This window comes from Lynx rufus, unplaced genomic scaffold, assembly GCF_022079265.1.
Source record: "Lynx rufus isolate CCGP_SWC_20201006 ecotype Redwood Valley unplaced genomic scaffold, mLynRuf1.p SCAF_3, whole genome shotgun sequence".
In the NCBI taxonomy this organism is placed as follows: Eukaryota; Metazoa; Chordata; class Mammalia; order Carnivora; family Felidae; genus Lynx; species Lynx rufus.
Window position 1 is genome coordinate 56184268 of NW_025814845.1, and position 19295 is coordinate 56203562.

The 19295-nt window shown below is 35.6% G+C and overlaps 1 protein-coding gene and 1 long non-coding RNA gene across 4 annotated transcripts in view; both read right to left on the bottom strand.

Annotated features, from left to right (window-relative positions):
- Positions 1-19295, bottom strand: part of ANKRD17 (ankyrin repeat domain 17) — a 165056-nt gene that overhangs the window by 134834 nt on the left and 10927 nt on the right. The gene's annotated exons all lie outside the window — the stretch shown is intronic.
- LOC124521331 (uncharacterized) lies at positions 4844-8727 on the bottom strand. The gene is made up of 2 exons (XR_006964449.1): positions 5834-8727; positions 4844-5297 (listed from the first exon to the last, which is right to left on the bottom strand). It is a non-coding gene; the product is annotated as an uncharacterized LOC124521331 (long non-coding RNA).

Consider the following 19295-nt stretch of genomic DNA (forward strand, 5'->3'; position numbering starts at 1 on the left):
TCCCTTCCACATTTATTTCAAACTGTACATTTTTAAGGCATAAAATTCTATGGGGTGTCTGGGTTGCTCAGTCAGTTAAGCATCTGACTTCACCTCAGGTCATGATCTCGTGGTTCAGGAGTTCAAGCCCCTGGTCAGGCTCTGTGATGACAGCTCAGAGTCTGGAGCCTAGTTCAGATTCTGTCTCCCTCTTTCTCTGTCCCTCCCCCACTAGCACTCTGTCTCTCTCTCAAAAATAAACATTTAAAAAAAGGCATAAAATTCTAAAGGATTCCTTCCATCATTATTAAAAAAAAAAATCAAATACACAGTAAGAAGATAGAGCCATACATAAGCAATTTTTATCAACATAAAGAGCACTAAACAGTTTATCTCAGCTTCTTGTCATACATTCCAGGTTTAATTTTGATAAAAATGTTTACAAATAAGAATGATTAAACCTACACTAGAACCTCCATACTAAATGTTAACAGTTGGACAAGCTTATGGATATGTGCAGGAATACCTAAAAGGTTTAGGTAATGAAGGATTAGGTAAGGATATTTAAAATTGTAACTTCATAAAGAGAGTAATACAAAGGCCATCCAGGAGTATATTCTAAACTGAGGTAACAATGAAATATTTTATAATAACCTATTTTATTGCTTTAATAAGTTTTTCAATACTAATACTATAAAAAGCCCTAGCAAACTTTTTTCTTAGATAGATCATCATTACCATTTTCGTCAAGCATTAATACAAATACGTTTGTTTTCACCAGGTGACAGGGTTTATACTGCATAATGGATATAGAATGACAAAGTCAGTCCACCTCCAAGAGTCCATAATCTAGAAAAAATTGAACCTCTTTCTCCACAAAGTTTAACATCAAAATCTTCAATGATTTTTTTTCCGCTTCTCTGAATTACTATCCCTTTTCATTTTTCTTTAAGCCAACAAATAAATAAAACCTAAAACTCTTCTTCAAGAAGGGTCAAATATCAATATATTTAAATAAAATATTTCATCCAGATGTGTCTTATGTACGAATGGAATACAAACACAGTCTTGTCCAAATATAAGTAACATAGTAAGCAAAGTAAGAAACAAAGCAGCTTGTTCCTCTTTTCACATCTCCAATAACAGTGTGCCTGTTGGACACTTGCATTTGTTGTCTCTACTCAGGATGGGTCACACCATGAATTCATTCTTTTTCCAGTATTTCACAATAGGTTCTATGTATACAAAATTGATAAAATATTTATTGTTTTTAGGTCACACTCACCCCTCCCAAATTTGTCTGTACTGTACATTTTCAAATAAAAATTTATAAGTACATATATAAAAGGAATTACTTATTTCAATGTTTTGTTTAGTTTTAAACTGGCTAAATCTACTGACAGTATTGCACTCTCAATTTGGTCAGCAAAACATTAGCTGTCTTCTACTCCAAAGCAACAAGTAGCTACCAACAAAATGAAATACAAACACATCTACAGTCCCAACCCTCCACCTCCCGCCCCCAACACATACACATCCCACACAGGCAGAAAAGTAGAGAACGAAAAGGGGCTGAGGATAAAAATACAAATTAAAAGAAAAGACTTAAGTCCAAAACCAACTCTTTAGAGTCACCAAATTCCACCACCCTTCTGAAGGACAACTGTCCTACTCTAGGAGACTGAAGAAACAGCTCCAGGTAACATGCTTAAGATATTTTCCAAAGGCATGGAAAATAATTAGGGTGTAAAAACTATCCAAGTAACCTTGGATTTCCAATACTGTCACTGGCTCTCCTCCTTTGGTTCCTGAATGGTTTGAAGTCAATGGCAACAAGCTCCAATCAATATGGTCTCTCACGATGCCTGTTACCACTCTATTTCTAGCCTAATATATTCATAACAAAACTTGAATAGTTTGTTGGCAAACAATTACTGCAAATACCAAAAGACTGACTACTCTCTCAGATTCATAACTCCATATCCTAAGAAATGTATTACATTAAATTGTCTCTATCCACCAAACGCTAGACCAAAAATTACAAAATAGGGTACCATTCCCTATTCCACTAACCTCATCCTGACCATAGATAAAGAATCTTTAAGGATCTTCACATAAAGATATCTCAGAGCATAATTGACTTTCGGAAGTTCCCAAGGTGGATATACAGACAGGATTCCAACACAACCCTCACATATGTGTGTGTGTGTGTGTGTGTGTGTGTGTGTGTGTGTGTGTGTATGGAAATACTGATTTCATTCTATGTAACTGTAAACTATCTCTTTGGTCATTATGAGGCTATCTCACAACACACCTATCTGTTACCATTACTTTCAACTTCCCCCCGCAAATTTCAAATATCCACTTTTACTGCCAAATCTCCAACAAAAAAAATCACAATATAAGAAAATAGAAGTTATTATTTAACAACCTTCATTTGTATGACAGATCTCTCACTAGCATGCTTTATGAAGTCAAATTTAACCCACATTCATATCTTTCGACTCCTCCATCACCAATTTCTTATCACAGTCAAGTATTTTTAGAAAGCCTATCAACTCCCGTTTTCTTCAGGAACATATATGCCAATGTCTCCCAGTGAAGACAGTCGATATTTTTTAAAGGGTAGACACTGAATAATAACTTTCAAAATATTTAAAAGCATAACTGAACTGCCAAACATAATTTTATACTTAATATGTTTTGTATGTTTAAAGAAACCATTGCCCTCTTATACAAATTCCACAATTTCCAGTAAAACACTTAGTTTTTAAAGTATTTTTCATAATTGTTTCAAGAATATACATTTGCATAACTTGATTTTTTTTTAGCATTTCAACTTACTTAGAAAACTATGTACAATTTAATATAGGGTCTTATGCAGTTTACACTTTCAATACTTAAATGCAATAATATCATAAAATTTCGTAATTTTTAAAATCAAATCTGCAAAACATACAAGTAGAAATCCGCTTCCCAAAAGATCAAGTTTCTGATGTAAGACCCCTATAACTAAGCTTAAAGAAAAACATTTTACTGGGGCTCCTGGGTGTCTCAGTCAGTTAGGAGTCCAACTCTGATTTCACCTCAGGTCATGATCTCACAGTTCGTGCGATCAAGTCCTGTGTCAGGCTCTGTGCTGATTCTCTCTCTCCCTTTCTCTCTCTGCCCCTCCTCCATTCTCTCTCTCTCAAAATAAATAAATATAAAAAAAAAAAAAATTTTACCTACATACACCATAAACAGGATGCTAACCCACCTTACACTAAAGTGTTATCAAAATAAAATTAACTTTATTAAAATAAACAAACAAATAAAATTAATCCTTTCATTCAACAAATATCATCTAGCTAGGGACATAATATCAGTGCCATCTCTAGAAGGATAAAAAAAAGGCCATTTCTACCGCCATCTTCCTTCTTCCAGTTCTTCCAGAAGACCCACCCTGCGTCTATTAGCTGTGGCTCTCCCTGATCACAGGATTTCCTCCTTACAGACAAACTAGGCTTCTAATCCTGGTCTTTAGTACATCAAAGAAAATGTCATCTTATTAAGAGTCACTGGTGGGAAAAAGCGCTCCAAAATTTTCCCATATATCCCCAAATTTTTAACAATAAATATTTTTTTTAAAAAGAATCAATGAAAGGATTCAGGAATTGACATATAAAATCAAGAGTATATGCCAGTCAAGAAATAATTATGTATTCTACATAAAAATAGCCACATTGGTATTCTATGCAACTTTCCGATTTCCTGGAATTAATCCCAAAGTGTCTTCTACTTCTACCTTGGTTTCTAAAAACCATGTGACCCTGGAATGTCACTTGATAAATAAAATCACTATTATCTAACTAGATAGATGAAACTTCTGCAATCTTTTTAATGTTATAAATGTGATATATGCAAGTAAGATTTTTTTTTTTTTTTCAAAATTCGAAGGCCACAAAGGCACAAAATGAACAACAGGTCTTTTTCATACCTGTCTGCATCAACATGGCAATACACTGTTACGCTGTTAATAGGTTTCTAGTGTCTAGTGTGGTTACAGGTTAACTTTAATACTATTTTACTTCTGTTTCTCAATTCACCATTTTTATATTATCTATTGACTGTCCATTGAAGAAATGAGCACTAACCCTTCCTCTCTTGCCCTCAATTTCCTACTAATTATTCTTTTTTACATTATAAAGTTTTATAATACAACCTATTTTATATATCTTCTAAGTTGATTCTAAAACTAAAAATCAATTAAGTACATTCATAATGTACCCAAGTGAATACTAATTACCGAGGGAAATACAATTTTTTATCATTTAGACATTACTAATTGAAAGAGAATTGAACATGTATCCCAGGCAGATGAGTCTTGAATTTTATTTTAGGTTTCTTCAGTTCTTTATGAAGGCCCAAAATTGCCACTGTAACTACTACCAGGTTTCCTCCCACCCACACTGCCCTACTACTATATCCTCTCTCATGGACTAAATTTTTCATTGTACTATAGTATCTCAAATATTTTCATATAAGGTGCAAAGCTTTTCCAAGTATAAAAAAACGTACTTGTCCTCTTATGATAAATAGTGTGGTTGAGTATAGAAAATTTAGGTCCAAATCTCTTATCCCCCAAATGTGAAGATACTGTTCCACCGTCTTCAAGCATTCATGAAGGCTGCTAAGAACACAGTCATTTCATTTTCCATTTTTTACTCCCTTTCTCTGGCAATAATTGGGGATTTTCTGTTTATCCTTAGAGTTCTGAAATTTTACCAGATGTGTCTAGATGTAACTCTTTTTCCATTCATCCTGCTTGGGCTCTTTCAATCTGAAATTCATTATGTTTCTCCAGCTCATGACATTTTCTTCAATTATTTCTTTCATTATTTTTCTCCTTCCCACTGTTCCTGTTCTCTGCTTCTAGAACTCGTATTTTCAAATTTACAGATGTGAAAACTTTGTGAGGTATTCTCCATATCTCTTTATTTTTCTTGTTTTCTTTCTTTTTTTTTTTTTTGCTTCATATATGCAGAGATTTGCTCTTTAGCTCCAAATCACCACTCAGTCTTAATTCATGCTAAATTGTTATTTAGCTAATCCATTAAAATTTTTCTTTTATAATTTTCAAAATCTCTTCTGGTTCTCTGCCCCTTTTTCAGTGAAATTATGATTAATGATTGCAACATGTTCTTATACCTTAAATGAAATACCAATTACAGTTTTTCTTTGAAGTTTTCTTCGAATTATATCTGACATCAGTTGTTCTTTTATTCATCTTAATCCTCTTCCATCTTGATTCTCCTCAATTGTCTGATTATCCCTGTCTGTTTATATTGGCAAATGAAAAGATTACTTTAGAGACTATGGGAAGCCAAAGTGCGCTTTCTCTGAGGTTGTTCAGGTTTGTTTACCCAAGTGGCTTCTCTCTTAAAAGGGACAGTAGTAAGCATGATTTAAGCAAGTCAGGGCATATAAATAAGGCATCCAAGAAAGGTAGGTACCTGCATTGGAAGTCAAGCTCACTGGTAACCGTGAAAACCGTTTTCCTCTGGAGTAGCATGCTTTAGTTGCTCTGCTTCTCTCTCAGGTTCCAACATCTCAGTAGTTGCCCTACTGAATTGTTGGTCTACTTTCCTAAGAGCACAGTTCTTAGACTTCAGGCCTGAAGGCAGGCATCACTGCCACCAGAGTTGTTTAGGTTGAAGAAAGGGCGGGAAGGAGGCCCAACTAAACAGCATTTTGGAAACTAATTCTTTTAAAAATTCTTGATTATTACCCAATTACCCACTACTGTTCTTTGCATTTGTTGACTCCAAGCTTGGAGCCTTTCCGAGGTTCCCCTAGGAAAACCTGAGCTTACCTCTGGTATCTTGGGTTCCGTTCCTTCTGAGATTATGCTGTCAATCCGATCCGGTGAACTTTCTATCTTCTTCAAAATTTCTGGTCCTCTGATGGTACCTGTAGTGGACTGTGAACTGTAATTTTACTGTTCAACATGCTTTCTCCCCACCCCCTTTTTCTAGTAACATAATCCCTCTTGTCTGTGGGGAAAACATTCCATGTGATTTAGGAGGTGATTCTTCCCAACCACAACAGGGGTGGCAACATGACTCAGGTCTGGCTAGAATATCCCATCCCCTTTCCTTTGGCAGCCATCATTGCCTGGCTGAAAACAAAGCTAAAACAGAAGAAAAGAGAGACTAAAAATGTTGGGAGAAACAGTGCTGATGACATCATTCAAATCCGGATTTATCCACACCTAGGTTGGATCTTCTCCCCTCCTTCCCCACACACATGCTAACGTACATTAAACTCACAGACCTAATGAGGTCCTTTTGTTCCTCTTTAAGGTAGTTTGACTAACATGATAACATCTGTTCCTGCTTTTCAGAATTGTGGTTTAATTCAATCATTAAAATATCAGTGGGACACTGGGAAAAAAGGAAGTTTAAGGAATGTGCTCAACGCACCATATTTAAAAGAACAACAACTATAAAATAAGACTGAAGAAAGAAAATTAATGTTTACAGTTTGCTTTTAAATACATGAGGAAACAGCTGTAAGCTTTATTAAGTACATCTTATTGTTCCATAAGATATCCTTCATACCTCTAGGAATAAAAAAGCATACATAAAAACCAATTACCTCTCAAAGAGGTTTTTCTCTGAGTCAAGATTCCAATAGTTTCAAGAAGAAGGAGAACAAAGGAAGAAAGATGACAGTAATTTAAAATTTGTAGCTATTGTTGTTATTACTGGGGCAGAGGTAGGGAAAAATACTGTTTTCTTTTTAATTTTAGAGGTGATAAAAAGTACAGAAGGTCAATGAACTCAACGGATAAAAGACAAAATCCAGTACTCTTCACCTAAGATTCATGATTCATGGTTCATAGACTTATGCCTTAAGAACCCCTCCTGAAACAGTATACAAAATGCTATATGTATGCGTTTAAGTACGTTTTGGGGAATAGGTCCACAGTTTTCATCAGAATCTAATAACTAAAATTCATGACCTAAAAAAGGTAAAGAAAACTGCTCCTGACTAAAAAAGAACAATGACAACTTCACTCAAGATTTTAATTAAATCAAGAAAAGTATCTAACACCTCCCAACATGTAAGACAGTGTGCTAGATATACAATGTCCATTCTTTAGAAAAACTGTTAGGAAAAAAAAAAAATCATTAGCCCTAATATGAATGAAAAAAATTGAGGTTAAGCAGTAACTTTCCCAAAGTCATATAGTATTAAGGCGGGGTTCAAAAACAAGTTTCCCAACTTAATTTCAAACTCTTTCCATAAATGCTTTTTTCCAGGTGAAATATTCATAAAAAAAGAAATACGAAGGCAATGAATGGGTTATTTCATAATGGAATGTAATTTTATGTTAGGAACAGAAACTGTCAAGTACTCACATGCCTGGAGTGTAATGAAATTAGAATCTGACCCTGATTACTAATTGTCCTTTGATTAAGATATTCAGGAAAACTTCTGCTTCTGGTAGTGAAGTCAGAAAGACCTTACTATTTAATTAAGATGTATGAAACTTAACATTCAAGGCTACCTAAGCCAATGAATGGGTTCTCGAGCCAAGCAAAGCTGCTATTCTGGGCTCCATGGGATACACAATGAAGCTGCTCATGCATGGAGGACAAAAAGTCGAAATGCCAAGCCCGTGTTTTTTTTATATTTTGGTATAAAAGACAAGAGGATCTGCTGATAAGGGTAAAATAAGAAACTTCCACATATGAAAAGACCTCCCAAATACTAAGGCACATCCACAACTTAAAACATTCCAGTTTGGATCTGGAACTCAACTCCAACTTTGGGTTGGAGCAGAAAACTGGTCAAATGAGGGAGAGGCGTTGGACTGTGAGGTAATGGCTACATGGGGGCAGAATAAGAAAAAAAATTAAGAAAATGTACAAATGTAAAAACAATCCACAAAGCAAGTTAAAGATGTGTTTTAACGTTCCAAGTTTAGAAAACAGTGTGGTCAAATCTTTGCTTTGATACTTTGCCATTTTATCTAGAATCATAGAATCATCTGCTAAACCTACAGCAGAAGTCACAGAAATATGGTTTGCTTCACCACTCCCAGAAAAGGAGATACAAGAGTAAGAAAAGGATGTTGAATCTTGCATTACTCTTATCACTCCCTCTTTATTAACAACAGTAAGATAAAGTACTACAAATTTTTTCAATTCTGGGACAATTTAAGGACATCTTCTATTTATGCTAAAGACCTAATAAATCCAGAATATAATCCTAAAAGGGCATCTAACCCATGCAACTATCATTTGTAGAATCTTCATTACAGAATCTCATTCCTTATGCTAACACTGGCTCCATCTAAAATAAATTAACACACATGCACAATTACCCCTGAAGAGTTTTACTGGCAATCTATGAACTCAATAAAATAAACAGAATTAGGAACTTAAATGAAAGAGTGAGATTTTTCTAAATTATAGATTTTAAATTGTATTTCTTTTTAAATAGCCAAACATCTTACTGGTCAGTAACTATTTTCACAAAGCTCTTCATCCTTCCTAATCCTTCACTTTTAACAACTAACATTTATGGAGACCCTTAATAGTTTACAAATGTTTTCACATACATTAGCTCATCTGACCCCCACCAAAAGAAGGTATTACTATGTCCCTTTTTATGTGAGTCTCTGAGAGGTTCAGTTCACATATCATACTTATTGACAACATGAATTAAGAGGTATAGCAGAGTTTAAAACAGCCTTGGTCTCACTTTACATTCTGAGAACTTACTATAAAAGACATCATCTACAAGGTATGTATTTTGATATGATGTTCCAGAAAAGGTTAAGAATAGTATACTATTCACTCACACTCTATGAAAATCGATCCCAAAATCACTCATGTGATTTTTCCCAAAATGGAGTTAGGTAAATAAGACATAACAGAACAGAGCAATATTAACTGGCTACACTTTGACAAAGTCTTCTGGGAGTGGAAGAGAGAGGTGGGAACAATTTTATAGCCTGGTGTTCTAATCAACTCAAATATACCAGGACTATTACTACTTACATAATTAGAATAAGGTGTCATTCACACAGATCTGTAAAGAGGACCTAGACGAAAGATGAAATCAGCGTGTGATCTCTAAAAATTTATACAAAACATATTTCTTGAGAGTTAACTACTGAGGAGGCCATAGAAGAATAGTAAAAAAGGCAGTGGCTTATAGGAGTTAAGAAAGCAGACTTTTAGGTGAGACTGCCCCGGTTTATATTCCACTTCCATCATTTGCTGTGACCTTGAGCAAGTTATTCTTTGTCTTGGTTTTTTCAACTATAAAATGTATATACAAATATTATCTACCTCAGAGTTGCTGTGAGGATTAAATGAGACATAAAGCAATTCAAACTGCCTGGTATATAGTAAGTACTCATTAAAATATTAGTTATTAAAATATTAGTTATTGAGATTATAATTACTCAGTGGGCTAAGTGTTATGAACAACTTCAGGGAAGAGGGGATATTTTATCTGGCTGTTCATGGATAAAGCAGTCAACAAAGCACAACACCCAGAGAGAACAGGTATTAATAGGGCTTGAAAGCTAACATTCGACCTACCATATCACAAAACATACTAAACCACTAGTTTAAAAAATATGGTGTTGACACACATAATAAAATGGCAATTATAAAAACAGACCCGTGCACATTTGGTCTAGCACTTTCACCAGTAGAATATATCCTAGCAAATTACAGAAACATACACACAAAGATAAATATATCAAAAAGGATCCACTGCAGTACTATTTGTTAACAGCAGAACACTGGGCACAACCAAAACACTGGCTACAAACACTGTATAAAACTAGGGAAGTCATGATCCCTAACAAGAAAATACTCCCCAACCATTAAGGGAAATAAGATAAACGATATATATATTTATATGGGAAGACTACAATGAACCATTAAGTTAAAAAAATTTTTCAAAATACTTTTATGATGACATTTATACAAAAATTTGTTTACATAAATACACATGTAGATATATGTGTGCAAATGTACAGAAAAAAAAGCATGAAATTGAGTTCACTTAAAATTTACACCTTGTGTTCTAAAAGGGAGATTTTCAAATATTATACCTTATCTTCCTCTACTATTTAAATTTTTACAGTTTACTTTTACTATATGCCTTAACAAAAATAGAAAAAAACATAATGCAATCTCCCTTAAGATTCCTCCAACATAAAAAAATTAGAAAGACTGAAAAGACCAGTCACAGTTTAGTGTCATAGCTGCATACTTTATCACAGGTTTAATTCAAAACACGTGTCATCTCGCCAATGGAATTTAAAATTTTATCCACTTTGAGTCTTGTAAGTAGCTCCTCTATTCTGGTATTGCTTAATTACCAACTGTGTAAGTTATAAATTATTCCTAGTTTATTGAAATATACTTCAAAAACATTGGAACAAAACTAAAGAACACTGGAATGATAGTACAAAATAACTAAAATACATCATGGAATCTGTAGGTCCTGCCCTAAGTATGTATGGAGATGTTCAAGTTCATAGACAGCCCAGTGGGGCACCCAGGTGGCTCAGCTGGTTACAAGTCGACTCTTGGTTTGGCTCAGGTCATGATCTCACAGTTTTGTGGGTTTGAGCCCTGCATCTCTTGGAATTCTTTTTCTCCCTCTCTCTCTTTGCCCCTCCTCTGCTCACATTGTCTCTGTCTCTCTCAAAAATAAATAAACTTAAAATATTATAAACAAAGACAGCCTAGTTAAGACTAATGACATCACAAATCAATAAGAATACTACATAGATGCTGGCACTGCTCTTGTCTTCTTCATAAAAGCACATGTGCCTCTTAAGTAGAAATTTGTAAGGGAGGGAGGGAAGAAAGGAAAGAAAGAAGCCAAGCCTGCTTAAGAGGCTTAGAGGTTAGGAGAAAACAAAAAATTTTGTTTCAAAAGACCACAGACTACATTAAATGAAAAACATGGAAAATTATTTTGTTAACCATAAAACCATACATATGTTAGCTACGTGTCAAATAACACAGGAAACTATTTAGTACAAACAACTAATTTTAGTACGTGGGCATTCAGGTTATACAAATGCAGTGCATAAAAATGTATAGACTGAGTAGATATAATCCAGTCTGTTATTCTATTATCCAAATACATGAAATAAAGGTAGTACCTCAAATAGTGGGAAGGATAGTCTGAAATAGCTAATTCAACCGATTAACCATTTAAAAATGTAAGATTAAGTTCTTATCTCCCTCCATAAGCCAACTTAAATTTAAAATACATGAATTAACTGTAAAAAACAAAAGGTACAATAGGCAAAAGGTGGAAACAACTATAATGTTCATCAATGGATGAATGGAAAAACAAAATGTGGCACATACACACAATGGCTTATTCAGTCTTTATTAAAAAGGAAGGAAATCTGTCATATGCTATAATATGGAAAAATCTTAAGGACATCATGCTATGTGAAATTTAAGTCAGTCACAAAAAATAATACTATGTGATTCCATTTATATGAGGCATCTAAAGTAGTCAATTTCATAGAAACAGAAAGTAGAATAGTAGTTTCCAGATGGGGCAAGAGGGGAATGAGGAGTTGTTTAATGGGTACAGTTTCAGTTTCGCAAGTTGAGAAACTTCTAGAGATCTGTTGCACGACAATGTGAATATACTTAGCACTACTGAACTGTACACTTAAATGGTTAAAATGGTAAAATTTTGTTATGTTGTTTACCACAATTAAATTTTTCACAATTATGAAAAAAGTAAGAGGTATGCATTATTTAAGCCACTTCTAAAAATTAACAAGCTATAAAGAGATCAAATGAAGCACTTTATCAAACTCCTTTCTGACATTTAAGTGTTAAAAACACAACATCTAGGGGCACTTGGGTGGCTCAGTCAGTTAAGGGTCTGACTCTTGATTCAGGTCGTGATCTCGTGGTCATGAGATCAAGCCCCGCGTCAGGCTCTTGTACTGAGCATGGAGCCTGCTTGGGATTCTAACTCTCCCTCTCTTTCTGCCCCTCCCCAACTTACACACACTCTCTCTCAAAATAAACATTTAAAAAAGCATTGGAAAAAAACCACAACAACTAAGATTAAAAAGAAAAAGGATACATAAAATTGCTTCTATCAAGCACAAATCTGTTTTTACAAGACTGAAGAAAGGAATATATAGTTTCTCCCAAGAAATTTGAAAATCTAATATGAAATGGATAATCTCATAAAATACAAATTGAAATGTTAATGACATCAAATCCAACAGTGTGTTAAAAAAAAAAATACATAACACTAAATATTCCAAACAGTTTACTATTAGGAAATTTAGTATTGGAACTCATTATATGAATAGACTGGAAGGGAGGGAAAAGAAATACTCATTTCAACAGATGCCAAAAATGCATTTGATAAAATTTAGTATACATTTCCGATAAAACTTTGTGAGCTAGGAGAAAGAGTTACTTTAGCTTAGTATACTAAATTAACAAAGAATATTTGCATTATACTTAATAGTGACACAGCATCGCTCCCATTAGCACTCCCTAGATAACGACTGCCTCTATTACCACTTTTATTCAACATTTTGGGAATGTTCAAAACTGATGCAAGAAGAAGAAAAAACAAGATGTATAAGTACTGAAAAAGAAGAGAAAGAAGACAATCATTTATTAAATTCAATATAACAATTTAGTCAGAAAACTCAATAGAATAAACTGACTTAATAGTAGAATTCAATTAAGTGGCCATATACATATGAAAATCAATAGGTTCCTACCCTCCAACAATAACTAATTACAAAGTGTAATGGAAGAAAGAATACCATTCATAATGGTAATAAGAACTATAAAATAATCTGGAATAAATCCATCCCCCCCAAAATGTGCAAAACCTGTATGAAAACAATAAAATTTTATTAAAGACGGCCTGAAGAAAATAGAAGCACACCATGTTTCTGGATGGAAATGCTCAGTATTATACATCTATTTCTCCTCAAATTAATTCATACTTCAATGTAATTCCAATTAAAATCTCAATGGGCATATTTTATGGCAGTTTACAAAAGTCATCTAACAAGTTAAATGCACACTATCTAGAACTCCTGACAAATCAATGACAACTGTCTTCTACAAAATCAAAGCATTATAACATACTAGGGTGAGCCATACAAAATCACAGATATTTGATGACTTTCAATGAATAAAATAACAATTTCAAAAGGTCCAACCAAATAACCAAAATTGATGTGGACACAAGAATAAAAAAAAAAAAAACAAAACAGCTATTACTGGAATGCCTGGGTGGCTCAGTTAGTTAAGCATCTGACTCTTGATTTCAGCTCATTATCAGGATCATGAGATCAAGCCCCATGTTGGGCTCCACGCTAAGTGTGGAGGCTGTTTGAGATTCTCTCTCTGTCTCTCTCTCTCTCTCTCTCTCTCCCCCCTACCCATCCGCCACGTGTACCTCCCCCCTTATAAAAACAAAAACAAAAACAGCTATTAATCTGGGAATGTTAAACACTCAAATTCTCCTACTCCCACCACCCACAAATCCCTTTCTAAGTGGTAAGAAACAGGAGTCCACTCAAGTATTTAATACTAATAAAGCCTGGCAAAAGGCCAAGAGAGCCTCCTATTTCCCACCCCAGTAACAGTGACAGGCAGAAAACTGAAAGGGAGGGTGGAGAAAAGGAGAGATGTAGGGAGGAAAAGTTTCTTCCAACAACCCACAGCTAAGCTAAAACCTAAAAGAGAAGAGACAAAGAACCAGGGGAAGAATATCCTAGAAAAAGAGTAAAAAGACCCTAAGTGAGAAAGTCTCCATGCTCTAAGAACAGGCTAGTAGGACTAGAAGATAGTGAATGAACTATGGGGCACCTGGGTGGCTCAGGGTTGGTTGAGCATCTGACTCTTGATTTCGGCTCAGATCATGATCCCAGGGTCGTGGGATGGAGCCCCCTGTTGGGGCTCAGCATGTAGCCTGCTTGAGATTCTCTTTCTCTCTCTCCCCCTCCCCACCCCTCTCCCATTTGTGCCAGCCCTCTTGCTCAAAGATTAAAAAAAAAAAAAAAAAAAAAAAGACAATAGGGAATGAACTGAAAAGGATATAAAATGAGGCTAGAACAGTAAGAAGAATCAGCCATATGAAGTCTTATAAGCCAAGGCAGGAGTTTGGATTTTACTCTAAGGGCAATGAGAAGTTAAATGAGGATTTACATTTCAGAAAGATTAGCCTAGCTGTTGCATGAAGAATGAAATGTAGTGTGAGGAGGCAAGGAAGAGTGCTAGATCAAATTAGGAAGCTACTATGAAGTCCCAGTAAGATAGCACCCTGGACTAATATGATGGCAGCAAAGATGGAGAGAGGAGGGACATTTCCAGGTATAGCTTGGAAGTCTTATGTCCAGTATTCTTTCTCTTCCCACTCTGCCACCTCACTATTTTGGCAACAGGAACACTTTTTTGGGAAGCATTCCATGAGACTCAGGAGAAAATGACCTCTCCTAGTCTATCTCCTAGAAAGTACAGAAAGACATGACCTAGGCCTGAACAAAGCATCTTTTTCCTTATCAATGGCTGGTTCAGGAATGGACACATGACCCAAGCTGGGCCAACAAGATTATTTCAGGAGCCAGGAATGACTTTTGTTGGACTGTGAGACACAAGGATATGTAATCCTAGAATTATATTGGTATAAGACATTTAATTATCCTCCAATATCCACACTCTTCTTCTTTTAGTAAAACACTTCTCCACAGATTATATCTGGGTATGATGGCCATATACAAGACCTAGGTCCTAGGATGGCCATATACAAGACCTAGGTCCTAGGAATGGACATACAACTAAGTTCTGGCCAGAAAGTAATTTTGCAATTTCTTGGCCAATTCGTTAAAAGAAAGCTATTTGTGTTTGCCTGTTTCTTATTCCTCATGTGTTATGCATTAGTTTTCCAGGGCTGTCTTAACAAAATACCACAGACTAGATGGCTTAAACAACAAAATTTTTTCTCCCAGTTCTTTAGGCTAGAAGTCTAAGATTGAGGTATCAGCAGGTTTGGTTTCTTTGGAGGTCTCTCTCTCTCTCTGGCTTGTCAATAAGCTACCTTTTCACTGTGTCCTCACATGACCTTTTATCTGTGTGCACACATTTCTGGTGTCTCTTCGTGTCCAAATTCCCTCTTCTTATAAGAACACCTGTCAGATTGGATTAGGGCCTACCCATATGACCTGATTTAACCTTAATTCCCTTTTATAAGGCATTACCTTCTATATACAGTCACATTCTGAGTTACTAGGGGTTAAGGCTTCCTTTTTTTAAAAATCATTTTATGTTATTTTTTTTTCATCATGTTAACTGTACTCTTTAATCCCCATTTCCTATTACACCCATTCTCCCATCCACCTCCCCTCTGGTAACCATCAGTTTGTTCTCTATATTTCAGAGTCTGTTTCTTTATTTGTCTCTCCCTTCTTTTCTATTGCTTGTCTGGTTGTTTAAATTCCATATATGAGTGAGATCATATGGTATTTGTCTTTCTCTATTTTCACTTAGCATTATACTCTCTAGTTCTATCCATGTTGTTGCAAACAGCAGAATTTCATTCACTTTTTATGGCTGAATAATATTCTATCTCTCACACACATACATCTTCTTTATCCACTCATGTATTGGACACCTGGGCTGCTTCCACAGTTTGTCTATTGTAAATAATGCTTCAATAAACATACGAGGCATACGTTCCTTTTGATTAGTGTTTTTGTATTTGGGGGGTAAGCACCCAGTAATGCAATTAGTGGACTGTAGGGTAGTTGTATTTTTAATTTTTTCAGGAACCTCCATACTGGTAACAACAGCTGTACCAGTTTGCATTCTCAACAACAATGGGTGTCAACGTTTCAACATGAATTTGGGAGGGACACCATTCAGCCCATAACAGGCTGGAACATGGATGTGATGCTAGTGAGCCAGATTAGACTTTGTAGATGAAGTCAACACCCTAAGGCAGAGCTGCCCAATAAAACTTTCTATAATGATGGAAATGTTCTGTATCTGCACTCTCCAACATGGTAGCCACTAGCCACATGTTGACTATTTAAACTAATTAAAACTAAAACAAAACAAATCTAAAACTCCAGCCACTGTTGTACTAGCCATATTTCAAGCACTGAGTAGCCATACTGGTAGCAGCTACCATATTGGACAGCACAGGTTAAGGGATGGTGTAACAAAACAGGAGACACTTAGACCTATACACAACCTGAAGGACTTCCCTAGAGTATTATCACATAATCTATCCTGCTTGAACCACAAGTGTTTTGGAGTCTCTTTGTTCCAACAACGTATCTTATATTTTAATCAATACACTAAATTAGAAGTAAAGTGCTGCCATAACAAATTCTTAAAAACTCTGATAAGGCTAGAGGATAGCAAGGAAATGTGTCAGGCTGGAAAACTAACAACCTCTGTTACGCAGTGACAAACCATTTAGTAAAACTCGTCTGTAATAATGGGGAGGGCACATTACATAACTACCAAGTGTGTATAGCTTGAAGAAAAGCAGTTAGAAAAACTCAGAATATTGGTGGGGTGTTGGTTGTTTAAACAGGCAAGAAGATCAGCTCAACCATGAATAAGGGAGTTGTGAGCAGAGATAAACATAAAAACAGTGCCACTGAGTGAAGCTCTAGTCCAGTAAATCCAGGCCTCTGAGATCAGCAAAGGCAGCTACTTTTGTGCTCCAAATAAAAGGAGAGAACTTTGTGACCTCAAAGGTTCTTTGCCACATAGTAGCAAAGAACAGGTGAAGAGTGTTGCTTTCCCATATGTGGTGGTTTCTTGATGTGTCAACTTGGTTAGGCTAAACTAATCCTGGTGCTACTATGGAGGGATTTGTAGATGTAATTAAAGTCCCTAATCAGGTGACTTTAAGCTAAGGGGATCATCCTTACTGAGCATGACCTAATAGGTAAGATCTTAAAGGAGATTGGGTTCTTCCTGGCAAATGAGACTGTGAATAGCAGCTGAGTCTACAATTGCTCCCCCTTCCCTAGATCTTCATTTCCTAACTGCTTTGGGAGAGCCGTGTCAGCATATGACCTTGGGTTCTAGCCTACTTGAGATCTTCCCTTCCTAAATGCCTACCTTACAAACTTCAGACTCAGCCAGCTCCCAGAATTCTGTAATCCAATTCCCTGTAGTAAGTCTTTTAATATATGTCTATCTCTCTTTCTATCATATACAAATCTCCTATTTGTTCTGCTTCTCTGGTAAAACTTTTGACGGATACACCATTCAAGCCTATTATTTCAGATGCCCTCAAGGTGGCCCAGTAACAGAAAAAGGAACAGGTCTAGAACAGAGAGAGACCAGTAAGAGGATGAGTAGATTTCAAAAAATTAGGACTAAAAGAGATCTTTTGCTGAAGATAATGTCATATGGTACTGACTTAAAGAGAATGGAACAGGGGTGCCTACGTGGCTGAGTTGGTTAAGCATCTGACTTCCGCTCAGGTCATGATTTCATGGTTCGTGGGTTCGAGTCCAGCACAGTCTCTCTGCCCCTCCCCCGCTAACATAACACTCTGTTTCTGTCTCTGTCTCTCTTAAAAAATTAATAAACATAAAAAAAAAAATTAAAAAAAGGGAAGAATAGAAATCTATTAAGTTTTTGGAAGAGTTTTACCACCAAACTATATTAGTGGCCTATAAAAACCTATGACTGAACCTTACATAACCCTGCAGCTCCTAAATCTATACCAACTGGCAGGGAGCTATAAAAGTTGCGTAATTCCTAGAGATGTCATACTCTTGAATGCCTTCTACTTCAGATGTAGCAAAGAAAGATAACAAACAAGGAAGAATCACCTAAGAACAAAGCCAAGGACACATGCAATAGTCAAAGTGCATTCTTCCCACAGAGCAAAACAGAGTTTAACCAAGGAATTGACACAGTTGCCAAGGCAGAGTCTTCTGTCCAGAAGGATTTCAGTATTAATATGCACCAACAACTGCTATCTACTTCTATTCTTTCCCTCTCCAAAGAAGCATCATTATGATTATCCTTAATAATCATCCTGTTCCTATCAACTATTATACAATGGGCTGGGCAAAAGGAGAGATACATTATTTATTTAGATTACTGGCTGAATTAAGAATAAAAGCATTATATAGGGCTGAGCTATATATAGTAACTGGATGGGACCTAGGATCGATTCCCTTGAGAAAGGAAAGTATGTGTTAAAAGAAAGGTTTGCACAAATGTTGGGTGACCAAAAAGGTTCAAACCACTACTCAAGAAGAAAAGTTTGAATTGGAAAGACACACTTGATAGTCCCTAACTTATGCATATGTAAACACACAAGACTAGATAAAATCACCTAAGAAATGAGATTACGTACAAGACTGAAAAGGGCTCAGGACTGAGCAATAAGGTACTAAATAATCAAAGGATTTACAATGAGGGGAGTAGGAGGAAGTAAGAACACCAACCAAAAAGCAGCTAGTAATAAACAGAAGAGGACGGTATAACATAAGCAAAGAGGGTAGCATTTTTTAAGACACAAAAATCGGTCAACAAAGTCAAATGATACTGAAATGAGTAAATAAGAAATGGACCCTACAACGAAGTATTATATCCAAAAAGATATCCATGTATCTTTGAAAACAAAGCACAGAAGTATTAAAATTTCTAAGAATTTTTTCTTAAAATATTGGGTTAAAGAAGGTCTCCAAAAGTCACAATAGAATAATTCATTTTACTACACAAAAATAAAAATGTTTCGATGTTTCATAGTATTGTGAAAATACTATGAGCAGAGAACAAAAAATACTGTGAAAGATTAATATGTATAAATATAAATAGCACCAACAAATCACTTAGGGGCGCCTGGGTGGCGCAGTCGGTTAAGCGTCTGACTTCAGCCAGGTCACGATCTCGCGGTCCGTGAGTTTGAGCCCCGCGTCAGGCTCTGGGCTGATGGCTCGGAGCCTGGAGCCTGTTTCCGATTCTGTGTCTCCCTCTCTCTCTGCCCCTCCCCCGTTCATGCTCTGTCTCCCTCTGTCCCAAAAATAAAATAAATGTTGAAAAAAAAAAAATTTAAATAGCACCAACAAATCACTTAGAAAAAGACAATTCTAATAGAATAATAAGGATAAAACAGCAAATTTTCAAAAGAAATACAAATGAAAAATATACATAAAAACTTAACTGATGTCAACAGTAATAAGGAAAATAAAAACAAAAACATTATTTTTTGTTTAAAAGATTTTAAAACTAAGATTGCTCATTTCC